The 16,289-nt window shown below is 40.8% G+C and overlaps 1 protein-coding gene across 1 annotated transcript in view; it reads right to left on the bottom strand.

The window, feature by feature from the left end:
- The window catches only part of LOC115139779 (BDNF/NT-3 growth factors receptor-like), an 86,498-nt gene that overhangs the window by 11,821 nt on the left and 58,388 nt on the right, over positions 1-16,289 (bottom strand). The window lies entirely within an intron of this gene.

Below are 16,289 nucleotides of genomic sequence, written 5' to 3'. Positions count from 1 at the left end.
AGAATGGTGTCGTCTGCGTAGAGGTGGATCAGGGAATCGCCCGCAGCAAGAGCAACATCATTGATATATACAGAGAAAAGAGTCGGCCCGAGAATTGAACCCTGTGGCACCCCCATAGAGACTGCCAGAGGACCGGACAGCATGCCCTCCGATTTGACACACTGAACTCTATCTGCAACATAGGGACACCTGTACTCCCATTGGCTGCAGGTGTGTGCATAAGTTTCTCTCAGGCTATTCGCTGCCTAGGCAGAAGGGTAAACCACTAGGAGCAGAGCTCCCATATGGGTGGAGCTCCACGATATAGAACAGGATGCACCAGAGCTCAATTACAAGTCTCATAGCAAAGTGTTCGAATACCTATGTAAATAAGGTATTCTGTTTTTTATACCTTAAAAAAAATATCTAAAAACCTGTTTTCGCATTGTCATTATGGGGTATTATTTGTAGATTGATGAGGAAAACATTTAATTTAATGTATTTAGAATAAGACTAAAGTAACAAATGTGCAAAAAGTGAAGGGGTCTGAATACTTTCTGAATGGACTGTATGTCCCTGTCCCTCATGTGCAGTTACTCCCACTGTGCTTCAGGAAAGGTGGACTTATTAATGCTTAGGACTGTAGCTACAGTACAGTCATATCGTCCCAGACACTGCACGATACAGGAAGCTGTTGTTGGTCACCGCTGTCTGCTGCCCACTCAGCCCTGCGTGGTCTCTTCTTCTCTCCTATCCGTCAGAGTAGCCTTTACTTTATCAGTCCATTAAAGCCAAGAGATAGTCAACCCTGGTATGTGTGTTTGTTTGTGTAAACCAATCTGGCTCCATCTCTAGTCCGCCTTCTCAAAGGCTCCTGACGCCTCCTCACCAAATAACTCACTGTAAGTGTTTTCACATAACTAAAACCCCACTTGAGTTTCCAAGTACAGTGTGTATGTTGCGATGGATTCATGGTCAAGAACAGTGTGGGGTTGAGGGCGAAGCCAACATCTAGTGAGTGTATTTATTTATCGTTGTTTGTTTTATCACATTGTAAAACGTGGAGTGGTTTGAAATATTAATGCTGTGCTCCTGATCTTAGTGACTGCAACTTTTTTACAGTTTCCTAGCAGCACTGTATGTTAGAGTGTGTTTGTGTGTGTTTCTGGGGTTGGAACAGGTTCAGGAAACAACCAAAAACTGGAAAATATTTTTACAAAAAATTGAGGAACAGAATCAGAACCGGGAATGAAAGTGATCTATAATGTTCTGGAACAAGAAAGTCATTTTAAAAGCATGGGAAGCGGTTAATAATGTTATTTTACATTCCTGGCCTTTTTTTTCCCAGTCCCACAAAAAAAACGTAACAAAGCACCTATGCAAAGCCCTCAGTCTGTCACTCAGAAACTTAATCCAGTGTCTGCCTGCCAGCTGAAAATCCTGTGTAGACTACGAGACCCTCTCCCTCTGACGCAAAGCCTACTGACATTACAAGTGTAATTCAGAAATTAGGGAGAAAGATTTTTAATTAGAGAAGATTCAATTAACTTTTTCAATGCTAGTTAAGGATACTATAGTTATCACGTTTCACATCAAATTTATTAACTAAAAAAAAGGTAAGACAGGTTTTGATTTCAATTCTGCTGCCGCTCTGCACACACAAACTGGTCCAATGTTGAGCCAACTTTTTGAAGTTCAAAGACATTCAAAGTTCCTTCATAGAAGCCGCTCCTCTGTAGTTATAATTCTGTGGGCCTAAATAAGATAATGCATGTCACAACAAAACAAGACGTCCAGTACTTCAAGCCAAGCCTAGTACTACACCCTCCTACAACCTCTCCCCACCTGCAAAATTTTGGTCAGATCTTGCACCCTACACTTGTCTGTCCAATGTTTGTAAATAGCTTGCCGCTTCATAGCAAGCTGCTTTATCCTCACTGATTGGTGAATTAATTTCATGTCGAGCTAAATGTAAAACAATGTAGATTTATTTCAGAGGTTTAAAAAGGAACAGAAATTAATGATATAAACCGTTTCTTTTTTGGAGCTTGAATCTAATAACTTTTTGCTGTTTTGCTATTTGCTATTTTGCTGGTCAGAACAGTGGAATGTAACGAAAAAATATTGGTTTGGTTCAGAACGAAATGCGTCCTCAGTATGTACATAAGTGTATGTGTGTGCTTGTTTGTGTTTATGTCTGTGTGTGCGTTTGAGTGTTTCATTGTCAGGAAGCCCTTGATTAATTGTTCTTAACATCCTGGGTTCATCAAAAATTAAGAGAAGCAGTTTTACTGGCATGTTCAGACAGAGGGCCCAATGGTTTTTATAGCTCAATATTCTGAGTTGAGAAAATTCTCTCTCTCTTTCTCTCGCTCTCTCTCTCTCTCTCTCTCTCTCTTTCTCTCTCTCTCTCGCTCTCTCTCTTTCTCTCTCTCTCTCTCTCTCTCTCTCTCTCTCTCTCTCTCTCTCTTTCTCTTTCTCTTTCTCTTTCTCTTTCTCTCTCTCTCATAAATAACTAACTCACCGCTAGTCTGGGCAAGAAGACCTCAAAGAAGAAGTAAAAATTACAAATTGTGAGTTTAGTGTAGTGACCTCAGAGGCCGTGGTATCCATGGCAACGAGGCGGGTTTGAAAGAGCGCTTATGGGAGGCTTTAGGCTGGCTGTGTGGGAGGAGCTTCACTATAAGACTCCTCCCCCTCCTTTTTTAAGGGGGTACATCAGCTTTAATATTGCAGATAGATTGTAACTTCCATCAATGTAATTGCCTGCATCACTTCCAATCACCCATAAAACATTTTTTTTTCAAATATATACAGTACCAGTCAAAAGTTTGGACACACCTACTCATTCAAGGGTTTTTCTTTATTTTTACTATTTTCTGGATTGTAAAATAATAGTGAAGACATCAAAACTATGAAATAACATATATTAACCAAACAAGTGTTTCCAACAGTATTGAAGGAGTTATGCTGAGCACTTGTTGGCTGCTTTTTCTTCACTCTGTGGTCCAACTCATCCCAAACCATCTCAATTGGGTTGAGGTCGGTGGATTGTAGAGGCTAGGACATCTGATGCAGCACTCCATCACTCTCCTTCTTGGTCAAATAGCCCTTACACAGCCTGTAGGTGTGTTGGGTCATTGTCCTGCTGAAAAACAAATGATACTCCCACTAAGCACAAACCACATGGGATGGCGTATTGTTGCAGAATGCTGTGGTAGCCATGCTGGTTAAGTGGGCCTTGAAATCTAAATGAATCACTCACAGTGTCACCATCAAAGCACCCTCACACCATCAAATCACCTCCATGCTTCACGGTGGGAACCACAAATGGAGAGATCACCCGTTCACGTACTCTGCGTCTCACAAAGACACGGTGGTTGGAACAAAAAACTATTGCAAATCTGGACTCATCAGACCAAAGGACAGATTTCTCTTCTTCTTATTGGTGTCCTTTAGTAGTGGTTTCTTTGCAGCAATTCGACAATGAAGCTGTGATTCACGCAGTCTCCTCTGAACAATTGATGTTGAGATGTGTCTGTTACTTGAACTATGTGAAACATTTATTTGAGCTGCAATTTCTGAGGCTGATAACTCTAATGAATGTATCCTCTGCAGCAGAGGTAACTCTGGGTCTTCCTTTACTGTGGTGGTCCTCATGAGAGCCAGTTTCATCATAGCGCTTGATGGTTTTTGCGACTACACTTGAAGAAACTTTCAAAGTTCTTGAAATATACCGGATTGACTGACCTAAATGCCTGGACTGATGGACTGTAATTTCTCTTTGCTTATTTGAGCTGTTCTTGACATAATATTGTCTTTTAACAAATAGGGCTATCTTCTGTATACCACCCCTACCTGATCACAACACAACTGATTGGCTCAAACACATTGAGAAGGAAAGATTCAACAAATGAACTTTTAACAAGGCACACCTGTTAATTGAAAAGCATTCCAGGTGACTATCTCATGAAGCTGGTTGAGAGAATGCCAAGAGTGTGCAAACCTGTCATCATATATTTAGATTTGTTTAACACTTTGTTTGGTTACGACGTGATTCCATATGTGTTATTTCATAGTTTTGATATCTTCACTATTATTCGACAATGTAGAAAATAGTACAAATAAAGAAAAACCCTTGAATGAGTAGGTTTGTCCAAACTTTTGACTGGTACTGTATACAGTGCCTTGCAAAAGTATTCATCCCCTTTGGCATTTTTCCTATTTTGTTGCATTACAACCTGTAATTTAAATAGATTTTTATTTGCATATTATGTAATAGACATACAGAAAATAGGTCAAATTGGTGAAGTGAAATTAAAAAAGAACATATTTAGTAATGAAGCCCCTATAAATATAATAAATAAAATCTGGTGCAACCAATTATCTTCAGAAGTCACATCATTAGTTAAACATCTCTTGGATAGGGGGCCGTATTTTCACAACCGGATCAAAAGCGTGCCCAAAGTAAACTGCCTGTTACTCACGCCCAGAAGCTAGGATATGCATATAATTAGTAGATTTGGATAGAAACACTCTGATGTTTCTAAAACTGTTAGAATAATGTCTGTGAGTATAACAGAACTGATGTGGCAGGCGAAACCCTGAGCACAATCCATCCAGGATTTTTTTTGAGGTCATTGTGTTTTCCAATGCTTTTCTACGGGAATCCTGATTTATTAGGGCCCATATTGCAGTTCCTATGGCTTCCACTAGATGTCAACAGTCTTTAGAAATTGGTCAATGTTTTTCTTTTGAGAAATTAAGAAGTAATTCTGTCCTTTGTACGTGTCACTCTGAAGGGCTCTAGTATTTTGGTGCGCGTGAACAGGAGCGTGCTTGTGTTATTTTTCTTTGGTATTGGAAACTGTTTATCCCGTCTTAGATTTGATCGATTATTTAAATTTTGGGATACCTGAGGTTGGATTAGGAACATTGTTTGAAATGTTTGGACCAAGTTTACAGGTAACTTATTAGATACTTTGTATCTAATGTTGGCGAGTTGGAACCGGTGTATTTCTGAATCAAACGCGCCAAATAAATGGACATTTTGGGGATATAAAGAAGGAATTTATCGAACAAAACGACCACTCATTGTGTCCCTGAGACATTTGGGATTGCAAAAAGAAGAAGATCTTCAAAGGTAAGACATTTATTATATCGTTATTTCTGACTTTTGCATCGCACCTGCCTGGTTGAAAAATTATTTTCATGTGTTTGTATGCGGGGCGCTGTCCTCAGATAATCGCATGGTGTGCTTTCGCCGTAAAGCCTTTTTGAAATTTGACACAGCGGCTGGATTAACAAGATGTTAAGCTTTATTTTGATCTATTACACTTGTGATTTATGAAAGTTGAATATTGATATTTCTGTAGTTAGAATTTTGCACTCTGCAATTTCACAGGATGTTGGCCAGGTGGGACGCTATAAAGTCCACCTGTGTGCAATCTAAGTGTCACATGATGTCAATATATATAACCTGTTCCGAATGGCCCTAGAGACTGCAAGACCACTATGCAAGAGGCACCACCAAGCAAGCGGCACCATGAAGACCAAGGAGCTCTCCAAACAGGTCAGGGACAAAGTTGTGAAGAAATACAGGTCAGGGTTGGGTTCTAAAAAAAATCTGAAACTTTGAACATCCCACGGAGCACCATTAAATCCATTATACATTTTTTTTTAAGAATATGGCACCACAACAAACATGCCAAGAGAGGGTCGCCCACCAAAACTCACAGACCAGGCAAGGAGGGCATTAATCAGAGAGGCAAGAAAGAGACCAAAGATAACCCTGAAGGAGCTGCAAAGCTCCACAGTGGAGATTGGAGTATCTGTCCATAGGGCTACTTTAATTCTTGTGACTAGCAATCCCGGATCCGGGAGCGTAATCATAGCCTCAAACAAATTAACATAACGCAGCGGACATAAATACCCCTAGAAAATGTTCCTATTCATGAAAATCACAAATGAAATATATTGAGACACAGCTTAGCCTTTTGTTAATCACACTGTCATCTCAGATTTTTGTGTAAGCATTTGTGTAAATTTATCATGGCATAATGCTATGTTAGGCTCTGCTGGCAGCAGGCAACATTTTCACGAAAATAAGAAAAGCAATCAAATTAAATAATTTACCTTTGAAGAACTTCGGTTGTTTTCACTCAGGAGACTCCCAGTTAGATAGTAAATGTTCCTTTTTTCCAAAAATATTATTTTTGTAGGCGAAATAGCTCCCGTTTGTTCATCATGCTTGGCTGAGAAATCGACCGGAAAATGTTATCACTACAACGCCAAAACTTTTTTCCAAATTAGCTCCATAATATCGACAGAAACATGGCAAAAGTTGTTTAGAATCCATCCTCAAGGTGTTTTTAACAACCAAGAGCCGTCCTGACACTGAATTGGTGCAGTCTGTAAGGGTGAGGGGCCAGGGTGACTGTGGGTTCTGTGTGAAACACGGTACCTGGTGAAACCCTATTGGAAGAAGGACCTCATTCTGAAAAGTGTCTGTGTGACCGCCATTTAATATTAAAACATCTTGAATCTGTGTGAACTAGTTAAGACCATTCATGACATAGTGTAATAAAGAAGGTTGCACCTGTAATTGTTTTCAAACATGTACCCCATTTTAGAAGTATTGAAAGATGTAAATGTATGAGTTGCATTATCCTACGAACTAATCATGAGATAGAAATAAGAAAATATTCCTACAGGTTAAAATATTGTTGAAAAACAATGAATTCATTAGGTATGTTTCAGAATAGCATTGTGTGACTGTGATTTGAGAGTTGTGTGAATATGGAAATGAGTCTTAATCTGACGTTTGGATAGTAACATATAGAAATATGCTTACTCAGATGATTGAAATTTGGATAATAGACATTTATATAAAGTTATCTTGGGGTTCTGTTCCTTCACTGCCCATCATAGAATATCACGGAGTGATATTGAGAACGGGATGATATTTTAGAAAGCAGCGGAAGGTCTATAGTTCCTGAGAGGCTTGATTTTGCCATGGTCTCTGGGAGGTTAGAGAACCGTTGAGGATCCCATGACGGGCTGGTCATTGTCCGGGAAACAAAAGTTTTTTTTGTTTTGTTCTGCTGAGCGTTTTATATGGATTCTGTGAATATATGAAAATATGATCAATTGTATGTGTGTATAATCGATTACTAGAGATTTGATAAAGTAATACTGGGAATATGATTATATACAATTTAAACCACCCATACGTAGACGTACGTAGGTTTTGAGTTGGTATCTTTAATGGATAATTTGATAAAGATGAGGTTTAAGCATTATTAAACGGTCTACAATGTATTGGCAATTGTCTCAGAAACTGATTGGTGTGTCCACTTTTGGTTAACTTACCCTAACGATGTAACTATAAAACGCTTATTGGATTTTCTATGTCCGGGTGCTACATTTGAAATACAACTGCCCTTAAGGCCTGAAAATGTGTTTAAATGTTTCTACCTAGTATGAGAGGAGTTGCTGGGTTTATTGAATAAACCTTTTTCCATAAAGTTAGAGTGAATTAAGATGGAATCTCAACGTAATTTATAATGTCGTACAAAGCCTAGGGTATCCATCAAACAAATTATCATTGCGTGATTAATGTGATGTAGTAAAGTAATTTAAATACGTTGCATGAGAAAACATAATCTACTTTTATTAAAAGCGCAAGATTTGTTTCCTCGTCAATGAATGTCAATTTAACTCTTTGCTAATCTATTCCTTTGGCATGTGAGAATCTCGCGGGAGAAACGCTTGGACCTTAGATTAAGGCTATTTTCTGGGAATTGTGACGTTATTATGTGCCTGTTTTTACGACTACAGACAATTGTAAATTGGCTTATTTGCAGTGTTTCTTCGTAATTTCTAGAAATCTTTGTAATTTCTAGAAAATGTAAAGGTTCTAGATTTGGGGTGGCAGGTTAGAGCGTTAGACCAGTAACCAAAAGGTTGCAAGATTGAATCCCCGAGCTGACAAGGTAAAAAATATGTTGTTCTGCCCCTGAACAAGGCAGTTAACCCACTGTGCCTAGGCCATCATTGAAAGTAAGAATTTGTTCTTAACTGACTTGCTTAGTTAAATAAAGGTAAACATAAAATGTCAATAGCATTGGGTCTATGGTATTGACTACAATCTGAGTTTCTGATTGAATTTGCCTGGAAAGATACAGCCACCAGTGTTTGCTTAAGATATAAACTGAACGTTTTAACAGCTTGCTTAGTTCAAATTGAAAGACTAATTCATTCAACATAAATAGAGAGGTGATTTCGATGTAATACGTTGTCTGTTGCCTTAATGGTCTGCTGGAATAACATATTGAGAATTGAGTTGTATTTAAATAACTGAATCAAAGAAGAGACAGTTACCTAAATCGAATGAATTCAAATAATGGTGGATAGGTAATTGCGATAGAGTTGTGCCCAACAAATTGTCATTTTTTTCTTCTTATGGATTGACTGATGTATTTTATACATTTGGCGCATTACATGTTATTTTTAAAGTCTTGGAGATTTCATAAATGTGAAGCTGAACGAGAAGAGAAAGTTGTCAAGTTGGTTTTGAATCTTATGATAGAGGTAAGAGCAGAACATTGTTTGAGTAGGAGGATGCAGAGGACAATCTCCAAACACCCCACAGGGCCGAAAGAGTGGGATGCCTTGTCAGGACCCGGAGAAGGAGAGTGGGAAAGCTGCTGTTACCGTCAATACTACTCAAAGTGCAATCATTGGACAATAAATTAGATGAGGTACGATCACAAATATATCCTACCAACTGGACATCAAAACTGTAATATCATATGTTTCACGGAATCGTGGCTGAATGCGACATGGCTATATACGATGCACCGGCAAGATAGAACAGCACACTCCAAGACGAGATTGAATCATACTACACCGGATCTGACGCTCGTCTTATATGGCAGAGCTTGCAAACTATTACAGACTACAAAGGGAAGCACAGCCGCGAGCTGCCCAGTGACACGAGCCTACCAGACGGGCTAAAACACTTCTATGCTCGCTTCGAGGCAAGCAACACTGAGGCATGCATGAGAACATCAGCTGTTCCGGATGACTGTGTGATCACGCTCTCCGTAGCCGACGTGAGTAAGACCTTTAAACAGGTCAACATACACAAGGCTGCGGGGCCAGACGGATTACCAGGATGTGTGCTCCGGGCATGTGCTGACCAACTGGCAGGTGTCTTCACTGATATTTTCAACATGTCCCTGATTGAGTCTGTAATACCAACATGTTTCAAGCAGACCACCATAGTCCCTGTGCCCAAGGACACAAAGACAACCTGCCTAAATGACTACAGACCCGTAGCACTCACGTCCGTAGCCGTGAAGTGCTTTGAAAGGTTGGTAATGGCTCACATCAACACCATTATCCCAGAAAACCTAGACCCACTCCAATTTGCATACCGCCCAAAGAGATCCACAGATGATGCAATCTCTATTGCACTCCACAATGCACTTTCCCACCTGGACAAAAGGAACACTTATGTGAGAATGCTATTCATTGACTACAGCTCAGCGTTCAAGACCATAGTGCCCTCAAAGCTCATCACTAAGGTAAGGATCCTGGGACTAAACACCCCCCTCTGCAACTGGATCCTGGACTTCCTGAAGGGCCACCCCCAGGTGGTGAGGGTAGGTAGCAACACATCTGCCACACACATCTTTCATTAAATTGTCTAATATTGTAAGAAACACTTCTTTGAAGGGTTTGCATGACCTATGACCTCTGTCAATGACTTTCCATTGTGGTTTGATCACCCTCATTGGAAAGCCATTTGGTTAATGATTTTAAGGTAATTTGTAATACTGATTTAAAGGTCATTTGTAATATTGATAATTATGATGAAGTTTATAGTTCTTAGCCATATTTGTGATTTGGATCAATGTGAAAAAGGAGAGGGCGTTGCCTTTGACTAAAGGTAGGCTGCCTTAAGTCTATTTTCCTACGACCGTATGGATACAATTATTTTTTATTTATGGAGTTCTTAAGAGTAGTGATTTTAATTCTATTTTGTTTTTTGAAATGTTGTTTTATTTATTGACCAGTAGTGCGTTTTTTATTTTTACACGTTACTCACATAGGGAGTTATGTGTCAAAATGGGGGAGGTAACAGCCCTCTGAGGTTTTGGATTAAAGTTGACATATCTTGAGTGATGTATATGGAGTGATATGTGAAGGAGTGTATTGTTGTGTTGTTTTGTTCTGTTCTATTCCCGATGGGTCATAGGTCTAATTTCCTGATCCTGTGGCTCTGCGATAGAGTTAATGGTGTGATGGGGAGTATAAGCCCATTTGAAAGAACAGTTTCAATAGAATGTGTTGTTATTCTCTTTGACATATGTTTAGACATTTGTATTAAGAATAATTGGTCAAAGTAATCATTTATCATATGGTTAATGAACTGAACTAAACTGTTGTTCTGATCAGACGGTATCTTAATGCATGGAAGAGATAATTGGACCGAACAGTGTGTGGACCTCAAACCCCCCTCTAATTGGCTGAAGAATAGCAACAAAGGCGTTCAATATGGCCCTGTCCGCACCACTTCTACTGAGAGAAATGAGTCCGAGCCAGCAACCGGTGTACAGCATCTGATCAAAGCTATTAACTGCTTTTCTCTCATGTCTTTTCTCAGGAGTGTGAGAGGAGTCCACGTGGAGTGAGCATGGGGAGAAATATGTTCCAAACTTCTCTTATGTTACTGGTTTACTGATTTGTTGAATGGACAACAAATAATGGGTGGTAAAGGTGATGGCGGCTCAGGTGAAACATTGAAATTGGGACATTATCATGGCCATCCACTTTGAACTGTAAAGCTATCTGAAGAAGACGAAAAGGACGCCAGAAGAATCAGTGCCTGAAGGGGGGGGGTCAACTGTGCCCAAAATTGTTTTAGACTTTGGGGTATCAGGTTGATTGCAGAGGTCTACACACAACATGGCGGATATTTCTTTGGCTGGTTTGGTCTCTGAGCGCTGTACTCAGATTATTGCATGGTGTGCTTTTTCCGTAAAGTTTTTTTGAAATCTGACACAGCGGTTGCATTAAGGAGAAGTGTATCTAAAGTTCCATGTGTAAGAGTTGTATCTTTTATCAACGTTTATTATGAGGATTTCTGTGAATTGATGTGGCTCTCTGCAAAATCACCGCATGTTTTGGAACTACTGAACATAACACCCCAATGTAAAATGTAATTTTTGGATATAAATGTGCACTTTATCGAACAAAATATACATGTATTGTGTAACATAAAGTCCTATAAGTGTCATCTGATGAAGATCATCAAAGGTTAGTGATTAATTTTATCTATATTTCTGCTTTTTGTGACTCCTCTCTTTGACTGGAAAAATGGCTGTGATTTTCTGTGACTTGGTGGTGACCTAACATAATCGTTTGTGGTGCTTTCGCTGTAAAGCCTTTTTGAAATCAGACACTGTGGCTGGATTAATGAGAATTGTACATTTAAAATGGTGTAAAATACTTGTATGCTTGAGGAATTTTAATTATGAGATTTTTGTTGTTTTGAATTTGGCGCCCTGCACTTTCACTGGCTGTTGGCGAGGTGGGACGCTACTGTCCCGAATATCCCAGGTTAATGTTTCTGTTCTATACAGGGCCAGACACTGGTCTCTACACAATGAAACAGCAGATACTGTCTGCTATGTATTATAGGTATCTTTCATACAAATGTTAACCTTGTGACCCATTCTATATATCTGTTGTTCATCATGTAGGTTGAAAGGGGTGTATCTTGGCTATAAAATACCTTTGTACTTTTGTCTCGGGGCTCTCAACGAATCATCTGAGCGTGAATCGTCAACCAGCCATGACCAGCCATCATTATCGTAGAGCACTCAATCGATTCACTTTATATGTGTGTGTTGTGTTGACCTGCTCCCTTATTAACAAGTGATTAAAGATTTAGTTTAAGTATAACTCTGACTTGTGTGATAAGTTTGTCTCTCCTCATTTGATAGTAAAGAAATGAACCACCACAACATATATACATACATATATAAACACATTTTAAAAATATATATATTTTGCTTTATTACCTTCTAACCCAACCACCCTTCTCCTAATTGGAGTAAACTAGTGAACAACACCTAGGCTTCTACTTCCAGCTTATACATACTATATACATTTTACGGATACAATGTATTTTACAATAGTTATATTTTGTTTGTTTTTACTCCTGTCCTTCCTCTAACCTCAACCTCTCCCATCTATTTCTTTCACAAAAGTTCTGAACCTATATATGTTTTATGGACACAGTATGTTTTACATTAGTTTCTTGTTACTAGTTGTTATTCCCAAACTTCAGCTCCATTCAACTCCTCCCATCTGTCTCTTAACACCATCCATATTGGCTTTATATATTCTTCAACTGTGCTGTGATGTTTCACTGAAGTTCTGAACCTTTCTATTCTCAGAATTTCTACAGATTGTAAATTAAAAATAAATGTTTTTGCTTAAAGTATTATTATATTATTGATTGATTGACTATGATTTTTCAGATCACCCTGTAGTGCTATCTGCAGAGTTAGCTCCAGGTAAATGTTGCAATTCTTCAGCCATTGCAGGACCTGTGACCAAAACTCCCCCTCATTTTTCCAGTACACTGAATTGCGTAGCCTTGTGTTTCTACGGAGATTGTCATTCCACTGGGAATCACTGTGTTTCTTATCCCCAGGAGTGAGTATAGCGAGCCTTGTCTGTCGGTCTGTAATTAAAAAGCATACAGATTTGTGTGGTCATGTGGATTAAAGAGAAATTATAAAAGAGGCTGATCTTTACGTACAATTCGTCTCCTTTTTTCCCTGAGTATGTTGGTGCGTCTGAATTGCTCTAGTGAACAGGGTACCATTTCAGATGCAGCCACTGTCAGGCATAATCTCTAGACAGGAAGCCACTTGTGCTGGTCCACCTTCTGATCCCTCCTATGACATGATTGTTCATCATTCTTTCACCCAACTATAGGGGGAGGGAGCAGCTCTCAGTCTATTTCTCAGCATCTATCATTGGCTCCTTTCTCTTTTTTTCATTTCTTTCTCTCCACACTCGGTCCCTTCTCTCAACCTCTTCACTCTGAAGCCTCTCTTCTCTTTTCTCCCGTACCCCTCCTCTCTTGCGTCTATATTTGTGTGGATTTCTTTGACTCACTCTCCATTTCGCCTCCCGCCCTCTCTCCTCATCTCTCTCTCCCTCTCTCTCTTTCCCTCCTTTTCTGCCTCTCTCTCGTTCTCTGTAGTATCGGAGCTGCATACTAATAGAGTTCTTTAATTACTTTTTTTCATAGGGACTGTCTGATATAACTTAAGCTGTGCTGCCCTTGCACATTGCTATGGCGAAACTCCAGTGGTTAATTGTACTAAGAGGAGGCGTGTGCGTGTGCGTGTGCGCGTGTGTGTGTGTGTTTCTGGGGTGTGTGGGGATTGGAATAAAAGTTGAGAGAGAGACAGACAGACAGTCAGACAGACAGACAGACAGACAGACAGACAGACAGACAGACAGACAGACAGACAGACAGACAGACAGACAGACAGACTGACTGACTGACTGAGACGGGGTGAGAGAGCTAGAGGAATGAAGAGATGGAGTAAGATCCAAACACAGAGACACTATTTGAGCTAAGGGTGGGTGTCGTTTAGGGCCCTTTTATGCTCCTGTCAATCCTATTAATCCCTGGCAGAGCACAGACAGACAGAGCTCTCAGCTCTCAGCTCTCAGCTGTCCATCCGTCTGTCTGTCAGGGATATGTTACATACATTTGTGTACCTCCATTTAGTGTTATGTGTTACGTTACAAATGGATTCATGGTCTGGTTACTTAACATAGAAACGAAAGTAGATTGGTCGGGGAGGATGGGTGGCCTTATAATGTGACCGTCCAGCGTGTTTGACTCGTGTTGAGGACAACTGTAGCATTTTAGCTAACTCTTCCCTTGACCCGGCTACGTAATTTCTCCTAACCTGCTACGTTAGTTCTCCTAACCTGCTGCGTTAGAATCCTAACCTGCTGCATTAGCCGCTAACGTTAGCCACAAACGCTTACATGCAACAAGCAGCCTGGCCTCAGGGCAAGACTTACTATACTATACATCCTCCAAGATGTTTGATAAATTACATCATCCAATTAATGTGATATTGTATGGCAGGGTAAGACACATGATACTATACATCCTCCATTTCCTATTCCATTGGTAATGTAAAATATCCTACTAAATGCGAACAAATTTACATCCCAAATCCTACGAATTGACCTTAGGCCGGGTTGCATAGTAACTACTATACTGCTGACATCTATACACTGACACCTATGAATAAGTCCTCTACAGTGTTTCTCAACCCAGTCCATACACAGTCCATACAGGATGTTGCTGCTGACTGATCGATTGTTCAGTTAGTTAGATACTTGATTGGTAAGTTCACTGCAAGCAAGAAAAACTACATCCAGAGGCTGTTTTTCTGGTTGCTGGCGTCACTAAGACACCTGATGCCCAACTTCTATCAACACATCTCCAACGCCACTAGGGGCGATAAGGTCCTTGACCACTGTTATTCTACTCACAACCAAGGATACAAGGCCCTCCCTCATCCGCCAATCCGTACTCCTGTTTCCAGTTTACAAGCAGAAATTCAAACATTTGAGAAATGGTCACCAGAATGAGAGATTATGCTACAGGACTGCATTGCTAGCACTGATTGGAATGTGTTTCCACACTCCGCCGATAACATTGACGAGTTAACCACCTCCGTCTCCGCCTTCATTCGAAAATGCATTCGATGAGGGTTCACTGCTTCGGCCGAGGACTGGAATATGTACAAGAAGTTCCGCTTTGACCTCTGCAGAGTCATCAAACGAGCAAAAGGACAATATAGGAATAAGGTGGACTCATATTACACAGGCTCTGCCGCCTGCCGCATGTGGTGCGGACTACAGTCGATTACGGATTACAAAGGAAGACCCAACCGTGATCTGCCCCATAATGCCTCTCTACCAGACGAACCCAATACACGCTTCGACAACAATAACATCGTGCCGGGTGTGAGAGCCGTCACCGACCCAGAGGATTGGGATCTCGCTCTCTGAGGCCGACTTGAGAAAGGTCTCTAAACAGGTCAACATCCGCAAGGCCGCTGGGCCCGACGGGTTTCCAGGGTGCGTTCTCAGAGCATGCGCAGAACAGCTGGCAGGCATATTAAAGGTCATTTTCAAACTCTTCTTGTCCCAGTCTGTAATCCCCACATGTTTTAAGATGACTACCATCATTTCTGTCCCCAGGAACTCTAAGGCGTCATCCGACAATGACTACCGCCCTGTAGCACTCACTTCTGTAATCATGAAGTGCTTTGAGAGGCAGGTTATGGCACACATTAACTCCACCATCACAGACACCATAGACCCACTCTATACCGCCCCAACAGATCCATAGATGACGCAATCTCAATTGCACTGCCCTCACCCACCTAGATAAGAGGAATACCTATATGAGAATGCTGTTCATGGACTACAGCTCAGGGTTCAACACCATTGTCACCTCCAAACATGTCTCCAAGCTTAGGACTCTGGGTCTGAACACCTCCCTCTGCACCTGGAAACTGGCCAACCCCAGGTGGTAAGGGTAGGCAAAATACCTCTGCCACGCTGACCCGCAACACAGGTGCCCCACAGGGGTGTGTTCTTAGTCCCCTCTTGTACTCCCTGTTCACCGATGATTGCGTACCAAGCATGACTCCAACACCATCATCAAGTTTGCTGATGACACGATGGTGGTAGGCCTGATCACCGGTGACGATTGATCAGCCTACAGGGAGGAAGTCTGTGACCTGGCAGTGTGGTGCCAGAGCAACGGCCTCTCCCTCAATGTCAGTAAGTTTGGCATGGGCCCTTAAATCCTCAAAAGGTTCTATAGCTGTACCATTGATAGCATCTTGACAGGCTGCATCACTGCCTGGTATGGCAATAGCACCAACCTCGATCGCATGGAGCTAAAGAGGGTGGTGAGGACAGCCAAGTATATCACTAGGGCCATGCTTCCTGCCATCCAGGGCATCTATATCAGGTGGTGTGGAAGGAAGGCCCGGAAAATTGTTAAAGACTCCAACCACCTAAGCCATAGACTATTCTCTCTGCTTCTGCATGGCAGGCGGTACCGGTGCATCAAGTCTGACACCAACAGGCTCTTGAACAGCTTCTATTCCAAAACAATACGACTGATAAAGAACTAACAAAATCTGAATTAACCTTGTATCCTCATTGACCTTTTTATT

Source organism: Oncorhynchus nerka, linkage group LG13 (genome assembly GCF_034236695.1).
Source record: "Oncorhynchus nerka isolate Pitt River linkage group LG13, Oner_Uvic_2.0, whole genome shotgun sequence".
Taxonomy (NCBI): Eukaryota; Metazoa; Chordata; class Actinopteri; order Salmoniformes; family Salmonidae; genus Oncorhynchus; species Oncorhynchus nerka.
This window is presented reverse-complemented; position numbering and strand designations above follow the sequence as displayed.